General features: G+C 38.2%; 1 protein-coding gene across 1 annotated transcript in view; it reads right to left on the bottom strand.

Moving 5' to 3' along the window:
- THSD7B (thrombospondin type 1 domain containing 7B) overlaps positions 1-21,265 on the bottom strand; it is a 334,912-nt gene that overhangs the window by 108,654 nt on the left and 204,993 nt on the right. The window lies entirely within an intron of this gene.

Genomic DNA, 21,265 nt, shown 5'->3' with positions numbered 1-21,265 from the left:
GCTGAGGACGGCATCACTCTGCTGAGCTCCATCCGACCTGAAGCGCCTTCGCACACGGGCAGAGGCAGAGCACTTGCGCACACACCGAGCTTTACCTTCACACACAGCACTATCAAGGCTGTAGCCCACATTCACATGCGATGCATTTCTCTGGTCCCCTGCCCAAAGCTCTACCAGGTCTTGGGCCACGGCAATAGGAAACAATAGGCACAGGGCCGGGCTGGGGCTGAGGGCTCTTGAATTTGGACTTAGTTGCCTCTGGGGCCAGGCAAGAGTCAAAAGGGGTTTGCAAGAGCACAGCCCAGGACTTAGATGAACTGATTTCCCCCCAGTTTTATTACAGGTCAATGCCCTTTTCCTTCAACACCCCCGTCCTTTTTTGGACTATAATGATTAATTTTTCAGGGTGGATAATGGCACTGTATAGCCATGATGGAGGACAAAAGTATTACTGTATAAATCTGAGTACAAGAAGCCTATAATAAAACTTGCTAAAGTTTCAATGAATTAATAATAAGTAATTATAATAAATAAAAATAGCCTGCACATCATGGAGTCTTTCATTTCATTAATAATAATTAATTCTCACAAAACCTCCAAGATTATAGGCTTTTTATATCCTACATTGTAAGTTAACCAAAGCAAAGATAGGTCGTGACTTGATTAAAATAATAAAGTCAGGGACAGAGTTAGGAATTGAATTTGGCCCCAAGAGTTTAGTCATGTCAGGCTCTCTGATTTCAGGCAAGTCCACACATTGTATCATAAACCTACAGAAGATGAAATAATTTAATTCAGATTTTATTATTTTACTTTAACAACCTGTGATATTATTTTATGAAGATTCCTAAATAATTCAGGTTTTTGAGGCTGCATATATTTTTCCTTGTTGCCAGCACTTAATGTAACTAGGATTGCATGCAGAAAAACAGAAAAATAACTCTCTGTTTTCTTACAGTTAAAGGATTTACCGGGGTGTAACTTTGCAATGAATACACATGATTTTTGGTTTTTAACTATGGTACTCTATGGGAGCAAGGCATGGGTTGGCAACCACCTGGAAATAAAAAAAAAATCTTATTAAAATGTAATTAGATTTCTAAGGAAAAAAATCAGCATTTTGAAGAGCGTGCAGAAGGCAAGCAATTGTTAAAAGTCTCTTTAGACTCAAGTGACAGTAAATCAGCATATTAATAACTACCTCTAAATTGCTGATCCTTGCCTTTCACTTTCAATCCTTGTGACCCTTCCTATCTCTCAACTCTGGCAGTCAGAAACTCAGAGACGTTCCCCTTCTCAATTACAAGAGCGTGAGGACACAGGTCACCACTCTGTACGGGAAAGCGGGGTAATTGCCCTCTTCAGGAAGGTTAAACAAGTAATAGACTCTGATGCCCAAGGTCAGTGTAGCCTCATTACCTTTAGCAAGGACACCAAAGATTTGGCAACACAAATGCGTCCACGTGAAGTGTGGCCAAGTGTATGCAAACCATCTTCTCAGCATCGCTACAACCGCTAGCATCTGCAGGGAAGTGAACAATATCCTACGCTGCCAGCCCCATGAAGCACTATTTGCAATTGCATAATAAACCATCACATTGCAATGTTTACTACTGTCTGACAGAAGACCACAATTCATTCCTGACATTTAATAATGGCAGCACAAGTGATGGAACTTCTAAATGTCGATGTTAAACCAGAGGCTCCGTGCTGCAATGAGTTATTATCTAATGGCCCGATCTTCTGCACAAATGTCCTTAATTTTAAACATACAAATAATTCACTTGTTCGCTGAGCCTATTTAGATGCTAAAAGTGATGGATATATATAAGGACATATGAGATCAGGGCAAATATTTGACAGACATCATGGAGCTTAAAGAAATCAGTGGCAATAGTAAACATGGGTAGAGGAAAGTTAAATTAAAACTACAAATAATATAGTGGATTATACATTACAAGCACGGAAACAGGAAGGAGTTGAAAAGAAGAAAATATAATGGATAGTCTAGTATGAGACATAAGACCTAAAAGGAGGAGAGGAGGACCATCTCCTGTGAGGTGATTAAGGACAGGCAGGTGGTTGAAAATACAGAATTGCTTTTCTTCTCTACTTCAGGAATTTTTGTAAGTGCAGATCCTGGTAACTCAATCCGGTCATTCCTGACAGAGCAACAAAGCCTCAGTGTCAGCAAGGAGAGAAGGCAGCAGCCGAAGAGCAAGGAATCAGAAAAGCTTTTTATGATGCCTAAAACACTTCCAAAAGAGCAAACATCCCGCTTGCTTCCCGTTCTCCTGGACTTTTGCACTTATCAATGCCAACGGTGTTATTACCAGACTGGTGGGCCCAGATGAGCACCTCTTTGGTGACCCAATTGGTAGCTGCATCATTTTGCTGGGAGAGCAGGCACTTCTTGTTTTACACGCACAAAATAAAATGCCAGCCATGAACATCTGGTACCCTTACACACCAAACCCCCTTACCTCCTCGGATTGGCCTAAGCAGTACAGTGCATTTCAGTCATATTAGGAAGCAATTCATTCCCACTCAAGAGTCTGCACACATCTTCAAAGATGATGCCAATGCATGACTTCTTCAGTTTGAACTGAATTATCTCCAAAAGCCTGAGCTTAATGGGCCTGATCTTTACAGCATGTCAGTCATAAGAAATGGCAGGATTTCTGCTACATGCTTACAACTATGCTTGAGGTGAGCAGCATGAACTGCTAAAATAAATTTAATAATAAAACAAAAGCCCATCAGGACATTTTAATGGATTGAGAAGGGCCAGACAGGAAGCAGCAGAGCTGACAGATCCACTCCAGTGATTTGTTCAGGAACTAGTCACCTCATTTCTGCCTGCTGCAAACTTATTTTCCAGTTAAGTTAGCTTTAACTTTTAAGAGAAAAATATTTTCAAATACAGGCACTTCTGGAAACAGAATGAGGCAAATTTATTCTCAGTGGACCTTCAGGAAAGTTAGTAAAATTATTTATCCTTGGTGGTTTCAAACTACTGATTGGTTTGGCTCATGTGTGGTTTATGTTGCATAAAAAATATTTCCCTGTAATCCTCAGTTCTGTCACAATGGTTTTAAATAAACTCACACCGCAAAGCCATTTCTGCTATGTCAACATCTCATTGTTTTTTTTTTTAAGTGGGATACCACCAGAGGGCAAATGCAGTCCATTTGCAGCCCTATGCACTGAGAAAAAAAAAAAAAAAAAAATCACATAGTAACAATAAATCCCTCCTAGACATAATGTGTGATTTCTACCGTCTCTGCAGCATTTAAAATGGACACAAACATATGAATAGAAACAGCTAATAACAGGACACTGCCAGATAAAGGGTTTTGAATTATAATATTGATTCCCACAAAGAGGGGAAATGCAGAATTTCCTTTTGAAGTCCTGCTATTCTTTCTTATTACCACCAGTCAACGCCACCAAACTGGAATGAAACACTTGGGGCCAAGCTGTGGGATGAGAATTTAATGCAGTTCTGTTGATATAAAACAACGGCTGACTCAAAAAAAAATAAAAAAAAATTACACCTTCTCTTATAACGATAAAAACAAGATCATGAATTAAACTGAAAGGTAACCAGGTTTAAAATGCTAAAAGAAAAGATCTTTTTTTCAGGGCAGGGCTGGAATTGTTTAACAGACGGAGTGGATACACCTGTTAAGGTGCCAACAAAAGTTAGTGCTTAAAATGAGCAATGAAAATAGCTGCAGATGCAACCGTTTTACTTCAAGGCATAAGTCAAGTGTTAAACGTACAGCATGGGGAGGAAATTTCCCTTTCTGCTGGTACAAGTTCCTGTCAGGATACTGAACAAGGACCGCTAATGGGATATTCAGTACGACAGTCTCTGTCTTCTGGTTTTATATTTAGAGCCACAAGAGTATGTTTGTATGCCATCATCTTAGCATATGGCACGTGGAAGCATATGGAAGCTATATTCTTTAACTACATTTATCTTAAATTAAAAGTAAATAGCAGACACTTCTATAAACTTTTACATGGTGAAATCAAATGTTTGTATGCTGTCAAATTGCAGAGGCACTGAATGCATCCTTAAATGACGTTACATCACCACCAAAGCAGCATGTCAGCATCAAACTGGGGTAACTCAAGGGCTCTCAGCAGGCACATGCCTGACTTGAAAAGCACTACAGACGGTCCTAACAAAAGGAGAGGAAGAAATATTACAGGCATAGCATTGCATCCAATGAGGAAAGATAACATAAATATAGTTCCTATATAGTTCCTCTTAAGTACAAATCCAATTACAGACAGTCTTGGTAATCACATTCATTTGCAAAAGTTATAATCAATTCTCCTTTAAAAATGCATTTCAACAGTTTCCAAAGGGTAAAAAGCTGAAGACTGAGAATATCAACTACCAACAGTAAAATTATATTGTACCACGGCACTTCAATTTGGGAAACCTAAATTAGTGGTTTCAAAACTCTGGAATTAAATGCCATTAGAACATCTGAAAACAATGACTGATAATTCCAGGAAGGTACACTCAGGCCAAACACTAAAACTGAAGCTATGTGGTACGGCAAATCAAATGACTGGACTTAGTACAGGAACAACAGGATGGCCTATGAGGCTAGACAAGAAGTCTAACATCCAAGATGTGTAGACGCAATGATGTAATAATCTTCTCTGGCTTCAAATTCTAAGAATGTGTGAAAAATCAACACCAGCATGTTAAGTCAAGGGCATTATTTTAATGTAGCTGTTTACCTTCTCAACGTTCAGAAATATTCTCATTTTGTGTTGCATAATTATTCTCATTACCCTTCAATGTAACAAGATAACATACCATTTCTTATACGTGTCACTAATGATAAGTGAAAAAGGAGTTCAGGGATAATACGTTAGAAAAAAAGAAGAAAATAACTTTAAGGATCCAGACTTGCTGACTATAAGCACAGTCTCATAACCCATGATGACCTCATTTATTTTCTGTATTGATGATCCTTCATACTTACAACAAGTTTCTCCAAAACCCCAGGTAGAACATTTATGTTATTCTTGGTATTTTAACACAACCCCTCATTATAGAAGGGGAATGGAAGCAGACATAATAGAAGATATAAGATAAGGCTTTGCTGAGACTCAGGTGTAAGCCTAAGGCCCTGATTCTGTAAGGACAAAAGTACGCGCTTAAGTTCACCACTGTGACCCCCTCCTTGGGTGAGCAGCACTCCCTGCAGTGAAGTGAAATGCATCCAAAGTTTGGATTTAGAGAAGCAAACCATAAGATAAGCCTTAAAAATAAGTTGGAGGAAAAGAACAAATGATGCCGGGAATGACATCGCAGACACAAATCTAGTAAAAATAACTGAGGAAGAGCTGGAACAACTAGTTATGCAGCAGGGAAACTGGCTCTGAGATCACCGGTTTCCCATTTTGCAATTATTAATGATATTGACAGTAGTGCTAAAGGGCTAACAAATGCCGTGGAGCAGAGTGCTGAATAAACACAGACCCTAACCAACATGCACCATAAACAAACAAGAGGAGCCCGAGATGAGGTTGGGAAGCAATAAAGATGGCAAATATCAACAGAAAAGATAAAGGAAAGCAACTGAAATGATTTGCATGAAAAGGGGCCAGGGAAGAATTGGGTGGAAAAGTTGGGTACAGAGCATTAGCATGGAGAAGAGACTGCAACAGGGGAAAGGGAGAAGTCTGGGATAGAATTAGAAGGGAAGAAAAAAAAGCAGGCAAAACTGTAAAGATCCTTCTCCAGTGTAAAGGTGCATGTTTTAGCTGCAATTTGGGTTGGCTTCTCTCTGCAGCCTTCCCACAATAAGACCTGTACGTGGGGAAAAAGACAGGTTCATCTAGGTACAGGAGCCCCAGAAGAAGGACAGCCCCAGCTGCAGCTTTCTGGGGCTCAGCCTGGTGGGAGGTCACCTCCAGCACAGCCACCGCCGTGCCCCGGCCGGGGCAGCCGTCCCCACGTCCATGCGTTTGACCCAACCGTAGAGCTTCCCTGCGGCTACGTGTCATCGGCATTCACCAGACGGAAGGGGTTAAAGAGGTCTGTAGACAAGGTCTGCGTACCAGAGGCACACGTCCGTCCCAGACCGTTCACTCTTCACGGCTCAGAGCCTCTCAGCCAGCACCACAGCACGAGCATGAGAACGGAGCAGTTTGTCTGAAAGGGATTAGATATGTCCAGGGCTGCATATTAAACCCAGTAAAATCAGTGCAGGCTGACTTCTGTCATTTAATGCCTTAAACTGGACTCACCTCTGTTCCATTTAAAATAACTTCTTAGAGTACAATTTTTCTTTGATACTTATGGATGAGGTTATCGATTATTTGGTTGGGAATATGATTTAAATCACTGAAAGAATTGAGCTGTACGTGTCAATTTTGCCAAGCTGTGAGACTTGATGTTTTAATGCTTCCTCAGCTGTGAACCAAGACTGCCCACTGTTTAAGGAGAAGTAGGAGAGAAATACGTTGCTATAAAGCCCATTCCTCCTCCCACCCACACACTGAATGCAGAACATGGGATTGATACATTAATGTCTAGCACCATTTTCATTTTAATAAAAGTGTTTTCTTATTGCAAGTGGTTCACACTCTGCCTGGCTAGAAAGACAAAATAATATGATTTTTTAATGTTTCAAATTTACTTTAGCCAGAGAATAACTGCAATCTGAGTGCTTCTACATTATGCAATCAGTCTAAGGAATCTTTCGCAATTTTTCCCTTTTTTTTCTAACATTATTACAGGTTTTGAATTGCTTTTACTTTCATTTTCTATTAAAAAGAAAAATCAATGGAAGTGTATTCGATGATTAATGATAGAAATTATGCTTCTGTTCCTTTCAGAGAACATAAAAAAATACAAAAATATGCTTCCTTTTTGTCCTCTTTCTGTGGCCCACAATTACTAAAATTACTCGAGTTCAATTTATCAGTAGCACCTATCATCAAGTTATATTTAAGATGAATTATTTATTGCACAACTTGAAAATAAAACTAAGATATCCTGTTATATATACACACATTGAGACCACAGTAAATAAAGAGAATCAAACATGCCAAATAACACAAGAGAGAGAAAACGGAAAACAAACACAACTTTACAGTATTTCTAGTAACTCAAGTTGGAAAATCACTTAGCTGATTAAGAAAGCACTGACTTTTTTTTGAAAGCTCTGCCTCAAGTTATACATTCACTTACCAGGTTTTTTAGTGGTAGCTGGATGAATTTAAAATCTCATGCACCCTGTTTTATTCCAGCCAGGTCCAGGTTTTGGTAGTACCCCATAGTCATCTATCACGACAGCAGAAGAGAGCTCAACACTACAGCCAACTTACACGGCAAACTCAACCTTAGGAAGGTCTCAGAAGACAGCCCTGTAAACTTGTCCAGCCAAAAGTCCACTTCAGTCTGAATTTTTTTGGTATTAGGTTTGATAAAATTATCCACTCATATCATCTTTCAGATGACTGGGCATTCAAAAACATTGCATTATGTTGGTGTAGGAAAATACATTTGAAAATCTTGCTCTGGAAGGCAGGCACGCTGCCATTTCACTGCATCTATCCCTTTACAGTGAAGCGCAGATACTAAATCAAGAACATAACACTAACAAGCTGACATATTTACAACTACCCCATTATATTTAAAACATTATGGTCCAAGGTAACACCTAAAGATTTTAATCTACCCTTCCTCCTCAGCTCTGGCTCTTCTCATTTTGCCATTCAAAACTCCTCGCTGCTCTTGGCCGGTTTAATTCTGTTGTTAATGCCCAAACCCTGCCCTACCAGGCCTGCTCCAAAGCCCCGAGTAAGACAGCACAAATTAACCTGCTGTTGCATAGATCTCCTCATTACAACAAGGGGTTGTGTGGCAGCCTGATGTCCGTTGGGGTGCACCCATCGCATTTTTTTCAAAATCTGTATTTGCTCACTGCCTGGCCACACAGCTAACATTTAAGGGAGAATAAACAATTTTGTCTGAAATTATCAATTCCTCCCCGACGGTACTGCCCGCATGGTGCTGTTTACACCATCGCACCTAAGTAAAGCCATGCAGATTTGGACTGGTGTAAAATAAGACCATAATGTGGTCTCCTCTATTTATTTATATTTTAATTAACCATGTTTTTCCAGAATTCAGACCACCATGCCATTTTACAGCATACAGACTTGTCATCTTTATCAAAATCCAAAACTACAATTCAGAAAGTAGTAACATGGAAATTTGGAAAACCCCTGATCAATTTCTATATTCCACTCATAGATACTGCTGTTAAATTTTTCTAAAGTACCAATGGATTTTGCAAACATGGTCCTGCATAAAACTTTCCACTTCAACTATCACTTTTCTACAGTAAAGAACAGTTAAAGCTAAATGCTTTGAGGTCTGAAGTCTGGCTACTCATCTCCAGCCTAAAACTGATAAAACAACTAAATCTACTTTGACCGAAGCTAATAAAAATGCATACTCAAATAATTCATGTTATCTAAATTAAGTATCTTTCAGCCATTTTACAAGATTGTCTACCTTGTGAGACAAAGTAAAGATACTGTACTTGAGACTGAAGCCTAAATACAGTAAAGACACTGTACTTAGATTAAAGGTTAGAGAGGCAGAAAGAGATTGTGAAAAATTTCCCACACACAACCTTGAGAAATCAAAGGTTGGGGCCTTTCAGGAGATTTGCCCAGTGGGAAAGCTAAGTATGCAGATTTGAATCCCAGTAAAAGCAAAGTCACACTCTGATGCGTGGGAGTTCCATAGATGTATACATAATGTATAAATTATACATACAGAAAGGCTTTTTATACTTCTTCCTAAACATTCCTAGTGTGAGGGGGAAAAGTGTTTTACAGAAACCCTACCTCAGGGCATCTTTTCTTTAGCAGGAAAAAAAAAAAAAAAAGACAAACAAAACCAAAAAAAAAAACCCCGAATGCCCCAGAAGAGACTAACAGTCCAAGATACTGAAGGATATATTTCTATATAGTGAGTATAAAAGACCCTGATTCCCATAAGAATTGGTATTTCCCCTGGGTCATGCTAAATGAACTTTTTTGTGTGAGCACAGGAGTTCCAATAGGTTTGCCTCTTAAGAATAATAAAAATAATTACACTCATTTTTCCTTATGTTTGTTGTTCAGACTATTCTCACTGCTAGCACATTCCTTTTTACTTTTCTTTTGAAACTAACAGATCTAAAGGGAACATTTGCTTTCCCCTTCTAATCTCTCAAAAACAAGGTAGAAGATCAGAGAAGATGCAAAGGGAGATACCTTACAGTACGTTATATTTTTCTTACAATGATCTCTTCCTTTCTTACAGGTGAAAAAAAAAAGAAACATTTCTTATTTAGCTGCTGCTACTCTCCTTAAATTTGCACTAAACTGTTACAATCGAGTGGGGATTATAAAGCAGATTGTATTCCTGCTGAAACAATGGGAATACTCACATTTATTTCAATAGGAAGAGATCCTATTACACTTTCTTTTTAATATCTATGAATGAAGCATTTGTTTGCAAGCATTTGTTTCTAAAGCAATTACACAATCCAAACACTGATTGATCACTGGATCATTCATGTATAATAGATACAATATTTGGACACAAAAAGTTCTCTATTGTGATTTCTTTACCATTGCTTCAGATCATATAATTTATGGTTTGTTTAACAGAAAAAACAATCAAATGCAATAAAAACAAATTAATACAAGAGAAAGTAAATTGCATCAGACTTTGAAATACTTTCCACCCTGCTGGAAGATTATTAGTATTTTTAGTGAATCTTCATACGCTTCATTTTAGCTAACCCCGAGGTAGAGATGACTGGGACACTACGCTACGTTTTCTTATATTACAGTCTTTCCAGTACAAACCATTTTAATCTTGGCTGTAACAAATAACCAGTTTGATTCTCATCTTATACCCTCTTTTCACCTGTGAAGTTTTGTTGATCTTTACTGGAGCTCAAAGCAGTTTCTCCCACAAAATTGCTCTAGTGTGAATCTTTCTTGATGCAGAAGGTTTCTGCCAACTGTCATTATAAGATCAGATAAGATCACGCTTAAATTGAGGAGCGCTTAAAGCAGAAGAAGGTCGTCTTTGGAAAGCAACTTGGAATAAAACTTTACAGTAGTTTATTTTTTCTGACTTCTTAAAAATATTCTTTAAAAAAAAAAAAAAAATCAGGAAAAGAAGAGCCCATGAAAACGTAGAGAAGAGACAGTGACCTGATGGCACTTCTGGGGGAAGCGGCTGTTCACATTCTGCCAGTGCCACAACAGCGGACCCACCACTTACTTCTATATCTCCTTCACATGCCTCTCCTGGTTCATTTGAAAGTGGTTCAGCCACAAGTACGTATCATCAGCTTCCTTCTCCTGTAAGAGCAGAAACATCCTCCACAGCTCTGAGAAGCCCTCAGTGTCCACGCACAGCATCAGGACCTATGCTCACCTCTGGAGAGGCAGGTCCATGCCAGCCACGGAGGGCGTCCTTAAGGAGCACGTCAGTGACTCAGACCGGAGGCTGCCTCAGTGACACGAAGCCCAGAGGAACATCTGACCCTTTCTTCCCTGGAGAGGGAACAAAGACTTGGCCAATTATGCCCAGCACTACCATTTCCCTTAAAACCAAGTAAACATAATCAGAGGGACTTCCAAAATTTCCCAAACTGGTAATCACGTCTTCTATTTTAGAATATGTTATTTAGGGAGTAAAATTAAATGCAAAACCAACTCAATACTTTGAAAATTCATCGAGATTCACATCACATTTCCTTTTCAGAGAAGAGAACTGGTATTTGGAATTTTAAGTGTGTATTTCAAAGAAACAGTAAATAGCAGCTTTTTAATTCATCAGAAGCCCAAAGGAAAGGGAACTTTCCATACCAATATGCTGTACTCGCGAAACTAACTCTTGCTGTTGCTATAATGAAAGTATAAATAGAGCACACCACGAATTCATAGTAATTTGTTTCTATGAGCAAGTTTGACATGGCATGGACAAGTAAATTAAGACTGTGTGGCTAGGCAGAACTGAGAGATTCTCTAAAATATTGCACTGATATTTTGCCTTTTCTAGATCATTCATCGCATCAGACCTTTGTCTCAATTTCTCTTTAAACCTTTGTCTTGTCCTATTTGAAGGCCCATGCTCCAGGGTTATATCTTATCAGTTAATTAACTTTTAGAATGGAAACATAGCAAAAATGACTATATAAACTTTTGCTCATATATATCAAAGCCAATGTCAACCAATGTGGTTCCTGTGTACCTAATCCAGGAGACTTATAATAAAATCTCATCTTCCCTTTACAGCCTGAGGCAAAAGTAGGTCTTGCAGAGAGATGTGTGAAGTGACGAGGTTTAGTAGAGCAATAACGTTGCTCAACAGTTTAAATATTGGTCTAGCTACTAAACTTTACACCATGAGGTTCTGGCATTACATTATTAAATACCAAGATTTCATCCATGGTCTTCACTTACTCAGAATAACACAAAATTCATTTCAGCAAAAATAAAAAAATCACAATTAATTTTTTTCCCCCAAAACCCCACTTGAGGGTAATGCTACTTTTTAGTAGATCAAGGCAACACTAACAGGAAAGCATGGGGGGGGGGGGGGGTGGTGTAATATATCAGTCTTTCACTGTAAATTAATGAACAATTTAGCAACAAAATACCAGAAGCAATGAAAACCATCGCTTTCATTCAGGCTCTATAAGGTCACTGCCAACAAGGAATAAAGAAGAAACCAATTAAGCTGGAAAGTTTGAATCAACAAATAAGGAAGAGGAGGATCCTTGGAGGCAACTTCCATTTTTATTTTACTGGCTTTTCACCCAACATAAGCAGATCTCAAAAAAAAAAAAAATCAGGTAAGAGGGAATTGAACAAGAGCCAGTGTTTGAAAATAATTTTGCCCACAGTTCAAAATGCCAATGAAAGACCCAGCAGTGAAAAAGATGAAACACAGAAAAAGAATAAAGAATTTGAATGGAAATCAGAGCCTGAGAGGATGCCGCAAGGGCTGGGAGAGCCCAGCAGCCCCTCACTCAACTCCAAGCACACCTCTTCCCCCAGGTCAAGTATCCTTGACGAAGGTCAAATATGAATTTTATTTTGTATTTTATCTCTGAAAAATAAGATAGCAGTGGTTTTTAATAATAGAGGGAGAAAAATCTATACATAGCAGCCAAGTACAACACAAGTCATCCCTATTCAAGAGTTCAATAAAAAGTAGTGTCCTGTAGTTGAAATACTCCACAAAGGATTTCAGTTGCTGAATATACCAACTTTATCAGATAACAAGTGAGCAGAGGTTTAAGCCATGTCAGGAATTAAGGCAGAAACCTTGGATTCTGACCACAGTTCCTGCAGACAACATTGTGAGCAGCTCCCCATTCCCACAACCCCATGAAGGCAGCCAGAGGTCCCTCTGGCAGCAGCAGGCCAGCAACCTGCTCCCATCCCTCTCACCCCAAGATCTGTGCACAACGCCAAAGGATGTAAAGGAGGATGTAAACTTAAGAAAATTCCCCTGAAGGTGATGCCAGCCCTGTATGGGACCTTCCCTCCAGGTCTACTATACTGCCCACAGCCTTACGCATTTGTATTAAAGCCAGGTCACCTGCAGTTCATGGAAAAGGGCTTCCCCAGTGCTGCCTCTTCTTCAAACGATGGTCTAAATACCACGATAATCCTGCTACTCACCCTTTTTTATACCCACTGAGGAGCAGTGCAGAATGTTTATTCATTGCTAGGCATGAGAAGAATGTGTTTGTTAGGCTTTGGGGTTTTTTGGGGGGGTGGGAGTGAGGGGTGAAGTTGAATTGGTTTGAGTCAATCAGGTGCATCACCTCGGCAGAGTTAGTCTCTGCACACTCTGCATTGTCACACAACTGTTCATCAAAGTGTTAAAAAGCAATGCTCATTTGCACACGTAGATGTTCTGTAAAAAACAAAACACACACACACACACACACAAAAAAAAACCCCTTAACCATCCATGTGCAAATTTTCTTAAAACTGAATCTCCTCCAGGAGCAAATGGTCTGTGATTCCCTTGGCAACACAGAAGCACTAAGAAAGCCTTAATAATCTGCATTAGAAATAAATTTCAAAGTTTGGACTATCAACATTAGGAAGCACCGAATGATTTCTTGCAGCAGGTCAAAAGTCACATAAAGACTTTTCTTCAAAAGTATGAAAAAATTAACTATATTCTTCGACTGCATAACATCAAATTACAAGCAGAACCTGAAGTTATGGGAAATATTAAGAGGTTACAAAGACTGTAACTTCTGGCAACAGTTAATAAAACAATTAAAAACTCATATATCCTAAAGATTTTTTTGACATATTAGTAATACGATGTACAAGAATATCAAACCAAAATTGGTTCACAAATTGAAATGGATTTCTGGGAAGCTTCTCTCATTACATTACACATTAGCTACAGTTTGTATAATCAAATCAAAGATGTTTTCCAGCCCCTTTTAATCGAATGAAACCAAATGGCAACAGTCTTTCACATTAAGATAGTCCCTTTCCTGACATTTGTTCTATGAGAAAATTATAAATCTGGGGGAAAAAAGGTGCATTTCTGACTAAAATACTCCCTTCTTCCCCAGACCTCTCCAAAGAACACACCCCACAGAAAACACAAGGTACTCATGCTGTCTTTCAGCAAACTTGAAGATAATTTACTTTGCTATTTTATGTAGACATCACACTTTACCTAAATACATACCCCAAATCCATTCCTTGTAGGTTTACATACATATATATCTTTTATAATTTAACTGCCATTCCTAAATTTTTTTTTTTTAAGTGCAGGGTTAAATCTATATAGGTTTGTTAAGAAAGTTTCTCAAGGAAGTTTCACTAAGAACAATTTTATAAAGTCAACAAAACTTCTTATCCTTCAGTTTCAATAAAATGCAAGAGAACATACTGTAGATTTAGATTACCGTATCAGTACTTTTGATTTACTCACATTTTCAATGCGAAGACAGGCAATTCCCATATATAACTTTATTCCAAAGCTGTGACCTTGACTTTTACCAAAAGTTCAATTGCAGGGATATTGTTTTTGAGGCAAGATGAAGGAAGAAAGGAGTTCTCACAGATAAGATAATGAACTGTCAAATGCAGCTTATGAAATACTATGGTTTCAAATAGATGCTGTGATTTAATATGTGTTGACAATCGATTCAAAAATTATGACTAGGTCATTATGTAGCACACCGACTACAAAGCTTGAATTACTTATTTGTTTATCTCATAAAGCATTAGGTGTGTGAATCAGACATCCCCACAGCCTTCCATGCAAGGCTCAAAAGTAACAATTAGAACAATACTAAACTAAATACCACATATTGAAGGCGTATGATTAACAATGTACACAAGATTGGTACTTCTCAGAAGGTAAAGAAAAAAGTATTGAAAAAGACTATTGGTAAAGTTGCTGATTACTCCAAGATAAAAGAATAAATTGTTCTCTAGTTGCTGAAAATAATAAAGGAATGTACAAAATGGCTATTGCAACTATTAATCCACTGACCTAAGTACTTATACAACTGTAAAAATACAGTGAAGCTTAAAAAAACACCCCAAACCACAAGATGATCTCCTGGGTGTGATGAGAATTGTATACCCATATAAACACAGAAAATAATCTTTTTTTTTTTCCTCTCCTCAACTCAATAGATGCAGCAAGTTTTTTCTAATAAAAAGAAAAAAAGATGAGCTGCCAATACTGATGTGTCTGCTATCAATAAATAAGAAGTCCTGATGAGACTACAAGGTTTTCCAGTACAGTAAACACGCAAAAAAATGCCAACATTTGTATGATGCTTTGCACAGATTCTTGTATTCTACATTGTCCAATATAACAGAAGCCAACTTCATGCAGCTATATAAAATGATTCTAGAAAAAATAAGCGTACACTGGGGGTGGGGACACAGGTTACATTTAAATTAAAAGACACAAGATTGACAGTCCTCTCCCAGCAAAAGAATGAGCAAAGATTGTAAAGTGAGGAAATGCTTAACTCTACTGTTTCAAATGCTTATCTACCTTTCTATCATATATGTTTAAAATGAAGTTTAATATATTTTCCATCACGATTACGGTGGGACTCCTCAGTAACAATCCCAAACAAACATGTTACACATAATCTCCTCCCAAAATCAAATTATTCTTTATCAACACAAAATCTGCTACACCTACAAAAACATTGAATAAATAGCAAGCAACAGTCACCTGCTACCAATACTAAACTGTTCTTTTCAGAGTAACTGGCATATGGAAATAAAGAAATGGGACCTGATCTTTCTCCCACACAAGAAGGCTGCCTAATGTCCCAGCACTGCCAGGGGTGGTGCCCGATGATGCACCCACATCCCTCTCCCCAGCCATGACGGCTGCTCCATCATCTTTACATTATACTTCAGCTAAGAAAACTGAGGTTTCACAATAAGGCTGTATTTACTCAACAAAGCCTTAAAAAACAGACTGAAAATGTTTACGCAGTTATCACATTAACATGTATTTTTGAGTGAAACCCCATTGTAGCCAATATTTAACAGGTAAATCCACATGACTGGAATAGTAACATAAAGGGGTACAGCTCTTCTGGAAGGACATGCAAATGATGGTGACATGCTTTTTTTTATGTACAAATTATACACCTTTTCAGCCTCTGGGCTAGTCTGTAGAGAACAATTGACCTACTGAATGCCTGGCTGATGATGAAAAGGGAAAGGAACACGTGTGCTATGCTGGGAAAAGGACCTCAAATGAGGTGAGGTCATGAGCAAGTAGGAGGATATCATCCACACCGCTCCATCTGGTGTGACAGGAACGCAGAACGGCTCAGAAAGTATAGCCAATTCATAGACTGTTTTGGTGAATTTGGTTAAATTTGGTCTAGTGGACTGGGGACAGAGTAAACTCTACTAGCTAGATCATAAGCTGTGAGGAGGAACCAATGGAGAACATTAGGGTGGAGGGCAGGCTGAAAGAGGATGGCCATTAAATTACACAGGTAACAACAGCTGAGGTGGGCAGGTAGACTAATACATTCATATAAATATATTTGCATTAAAGCTAAGAAAGTTGTCCTGGAAGGCTGAGCTGGTAGGGAAAAGAAAATTGAAGAAAGGTGCAGTTCAGAAAAAAGACAAATGCCAAAGTGAAAGCTCTCCTGTTAGGGAACGGGCACAACCATGATAGGGATAAGCCAGAGTTTGAGAGATCAGCTAAGCTCATTCAAAACTATTCACTGCCCTCAAACAAAAAAAAGGTGGAAACTAGGTCAATTTCCTGAGGATTAGCAGAAGACTGCAGCACAACCATGCAAAATTCAGAATTAGCAACGGGAATTAAAGGTGACAAAGGATCCTTCTGCAAATGTGGATAAAACAGACACTCTCCACTCTCCCACCCCACCGCTCCAAAAACTGGCCCAAGCCCACACTACCCTTTGCTGAGTGGATCAGCCGCAATCCCAGGAGTGTTACAATTAGCAGTTAAAAAGAAGGCAGGACCTCAGGCCTCTCGGTCCTCTTCCAGGGAAAGAGCTGTCAAGGATTGACGGCTATTTTGAAATTGTCTGTCCTAACAAATCCTGGCTCTAGCAAACTTACAGAAACCGATCTTGATGTGTCAGAAATAAGCATCTTTGAGACCTCATGGGGGAAGTGCAACTTACCAGTAAACACTCTGCCTATCCTTAAAACCGCTGTATTTATTTTTATATTTTATTTAAGATGAGGGGCATGGAAATACAGGCCCCTCAGCTTATTTTTGATTTGCACAAAAATATTGGAACAAATAATTATCCAGCAGATGATAACTACCACAGGTAACAAAACAAAAAAAGAAAAAAGTTAAATGCATCAACTTACTTTCCGTAATAGGTTGATGGACTCTGGGAAAGAAAATGAAGAACAGTAGGCTCATTTTAAAATAGCTTGTTTCCTTGAGGACAAAAATCCTAAAAATGCTCAGCACTGTGAATCCTAAATGACATCCAAATGACTTTCTTAATAATTAAATTATATTGCATCAAAAAGCACATGCCTTTAGCAGTTTGATTCGTATGTGCACGCTCTAACCATGAGTAACTGGGTAAGCAAAGATTGGCTGGAATTGCCATTAAAACATATAGTATGCTTAGCACTAAAGAAAACCTCTGAAATGGAATAGAGCCTTTTGCTTTATGATTATCTCTGGACCTGATTCACAACTGTTTTATTACTGACTTTTGTTATTATATCTGAATACAATTTGATTTTATGAGATCTTAAATATTACCTTTATAAACATTTCATGGAATGTTGACTCTCTATCTGCAAATTGCTTATTTGCTTATTGTATCTGTTCATTGATGCCATTGCAATAGCTTATTTTTGCATTAACTTCTTTGTTCAGTCTACTTTATCTTCTGAGAAAATCCTGGGATGGAATTTTTAATAAGAAACCCTTAAAAAAAAAGATATAACTGTAACTGGTAAAGACATTTTCCCTTAAAGTGTTCTGTTTGCAGTATAATTCAATCAGGGAGTTTATGCCAGTCACCGTGAGATTTCAAGAAAGTACTTTGTTTATCATTTAATCAATATGATTTGAGCAACTCAGATTTTTAAATAGTAGGCTAAATTCTGTACACACCTCCTGCAACCTTACTCGAGTTTCAGACTTTTGCTCAATAAATGCTCTCAACACATCATTTCTTTTGCTTCCACCATTCTTCCCATGCAAACTCAACACCAGTAAAAACCTGTGGCTGACCTCTTTCTAGACAAGACATATTAACTTGTTTTCAAGTAATGGAAGAAGAAGATGACTGTACTGGGAGAAAATACAACAGGATCATTGCGCTCCCCTGATCAACCTATTTGACAGGTTAATGCTAATTGATAGTTCTACTCATACACCCATCACTTCTACTGCAAACCTGAAAGTTTACATCCCACAAAGCACATACGCAAATTTTACTGAACTAAAGCCCAAGAATTAAGTGCATTTAACTTCTGGAAACACATCAAATTATTATTTCACTCATAGTCTATATTTAATACTTGCAAAACCACAGGATGAACTGCAAATTGCTAATACGTTTCATTATCATTAAGTCTGCCCCTTGGGAACACCAGCTCTCAGGGTCAAATGAAATTCCATAATCCTTCTAAATTTCTTTCATGGTTACTTTCAATATTTACATTTACCTGTGAAATTCATCTCACTAGGAAAGACATGCATCGTTCAAAGTCTTCAGATAAGACAATTTAAGCTGACACATATTTTGCCCTGTTTCTCATCAAAGCACTTAAAATTGGAAAGTTTATGCTTTCGTACTGGATTTGCAGAGTATTTACATTTAAATAAGCTTAAAAAAAAGGCAAGATACATGATCTAAAGACAAAAATGAATAAAAAGCAGCCATCTTCCTATAAATGCTACAATTAATCATTATGATGAACAGATAGAAAGCAATCCATCTCGTCATACCATAGAGCTGATGTAGCTTTTCCTTTCATACACCACAGAAGTTAATTATTATGAGCAGATGTGCTTAGATTACAAGAAAATTTATACTCCATGAAACGAGGCAGTGAAGATATCTACTTATTCTAAAGCACAAATGTATTCCCTGTTTGTTTGGAGGTTTGCTCGCATGCAACTTCACCAGCAACATAGCCTGCAAAAAAACCCCATCCATCTTGCAGGCAGTGATTTTTATGTGCTCCACTAACCAATCATTTCAAAGCATTACTGAAAAAGCACCTGCTTCTCACTTCTCACAAACACGGTGCATCTGATTTGCCCCACAAATTCCCCAATGTGCCCCAAACGACGTCTGCCATGACCACATTACATGCTCGGGGGGTTAAAATGCAACAGAAGAGCTAAATCCCTCAAACTTTCTCAAGAGTTCATGTCTGCACGTAGCTGCTCAGTTCTGCAGACCAATTTCTGCCTGATTTTCTCAAATATCATTAATAAGTAGCTATTATTAAGATGTCCTTCCAGAGCATAAGGAATAAAATAAGCCAGCAGTGAAGGCTTGTGGTCAGCAAGGGCAGAGGCTGTGGAAGCCCATATATTCCTATCACACAGCAGTGGTTGGGAGTGGTGCCCTCTCACGTCATACACCCCCTGAGGACATGCTGATCTACTTCACCCTGAATTAAACAAATGCTGAAGTAGATGGCCTTTGACAAGCCTATTACATTTTAATAGGTCAGTTAGATTCCCTTGTACTGCGTACATCTAGTTCAGGTGTTTCCTTTGCCTACACAAAGACCAGGATAAAAACAAAGATACAGAAAGTTAATATCCAAAAGACAGCAGAAAAGAGATAACTCAAAGAAATTTCAATCACCTTGGGGCACATATCAAAGAAAACAAATATACGATTGCAGGACTGAAACTTCAGGTAAACTGTCAAGAAGGAACAATATTACTGACCAGAATTGACCAGAAAAGCAGTAAAAAGTAACATTTGCTACAAGGCTTCACATCCAAGATCCAAATTTGACATTACAGAATAACCTACCTCAGGAAAACTCTGTCTAATATCAGAATATATTATTCCAAACTTTCCTTATTTCACAAAGCCAATATCAGCAATCCTTTAATAAATGATGCATGCACCAGGCAAAACCAGCTGCTGCCAGGAAAAAAAATTGACTTTAGAAAAATCTTTGTTAGAAGGTGACATTTTTTTCATTACTATCTATTGCCATCGAAGTATAGAGATGGCTTTTTCTTGAGTAGTAATTTTATTCCAGTGGAATTCCAATTCTTTGGATGAAGTTTCTCTTGATTTATTATAATATAAAGAAGATGGAATTTTCTCCTGAGTCTTTTGAGAAGCAAATTAATGACAATACTGTTAATGAAAGAGGAGACAGGGTGTTTCCAAGAGGAAAAATGCTTGGAAGTATTACTGCTGCAATCATCAGACTGATTTAGAAAGTGCTAAACACACTGCTCGGTATTTTTAATATTTCTGAACATATTTAGAAATGGTGCCAACAGAAAAGAGCACCACTGGATGCGTAAAGCAAATGTAATATTGACGATTTCACAGTTACCTGATGTATTCTCGCAAGTGCAAGCACTTCATAAGTATCTCCGTCAATTCCAGTTACTCCACTGTCACTTTAGTGCACCCGTTTGAAAGAAAGATGCTGGGGATTTTGAAAGATAGTTTGAGCCAAGGTTATTCATTTAATCTGAAATTGAAAACTCATGTCTAAAACCTCTATTGCAGACATAAAGCTACTGAAGCAACATAAATACTCAAATTCAGATTCAACGAACATGACATCAGGATTCCTTTTGCACCTTTGTGGCATGTCACATTTAACAAATCTTGTGCCTGAAGATTTATAGTAAGCCACACTGATGAGCTCTGCCATTTAGGATGCTAATATTGATGTTGAGTATTAGTGCTTAATTTTTCAAAGAAACATGCTTTCAAACTAACGCGGAATAAGGGAAAATGCAAACTGCAACTTTCACCAAGCTCCTCTGAAGGAAATTCCCCAAGCAGTTCAAACCTTAGCAGTCTGACAATGAACAATATCTGCTACAAAGCAAACTCTGCATTCCTCTCAACTTCTCCCTTTTCCCTTTCACCAACAGCTGGGTTTGTTTGTTTGTTGGGGTTTTTGGTTGGTTTGTTGGTTTGGTTTTTGGTTGGGTTTTTCTTTGGGGGGGGAGGGGCGGTCCAAACAACTGATGGAGTCCTTTACTATTTCATTGATGTAAGCAGGATCAGCATTTCAACCCAGAACCATCCATTTCTTCAGACAGGTAAAATAAATATCAAACTAAGCCCCTTTGGTACTACTATACTGTAAGAATAAATGACCAGTCTTTATCCTTACAGTTAACGATTGCAGAATTTCTCACAATTTGGTGTTCTGCTTGACGGAGATCATTATGGACAAGGAAGAGGTTATTCTGGTAAAGATTGGGAGAACAACATCTCTAGTGTTTTCCTGACAACTAATAGTATAAAAGCTTTTAAATAAACTTATTTTTGGTCATGCTTCAAGGTTTCCCATTTAAAGCATCTATTTGAAGAAAATTTCTCCTTAAGGCCATTTTCCAGAGAACCTGGATCTTATCCTGCTCAGCTCAGATGAATTTTTAACAATTTCCCTATGAACAACAGCAGCCTTGGCATGAATTATCTTTGGACTTGTAAAC

Source organism: Accipiter gentilis, chromosome 1 (genome assembly GCF_929443795.1).
Source record: "Accipiter gentilis chromosome 1, bAccGen1.1, whole genome shotgun sequence".
Taxonomy (NCBI): domain Eukaryota; kingdom Metazoa; phylum Chordata; class Aves; order Accipitriformes; family Accipitridae; genus Astur; species Astur gentilis.
This window is presented reverse-complemented; position numbering and strand designations above follow the sequence as displayed.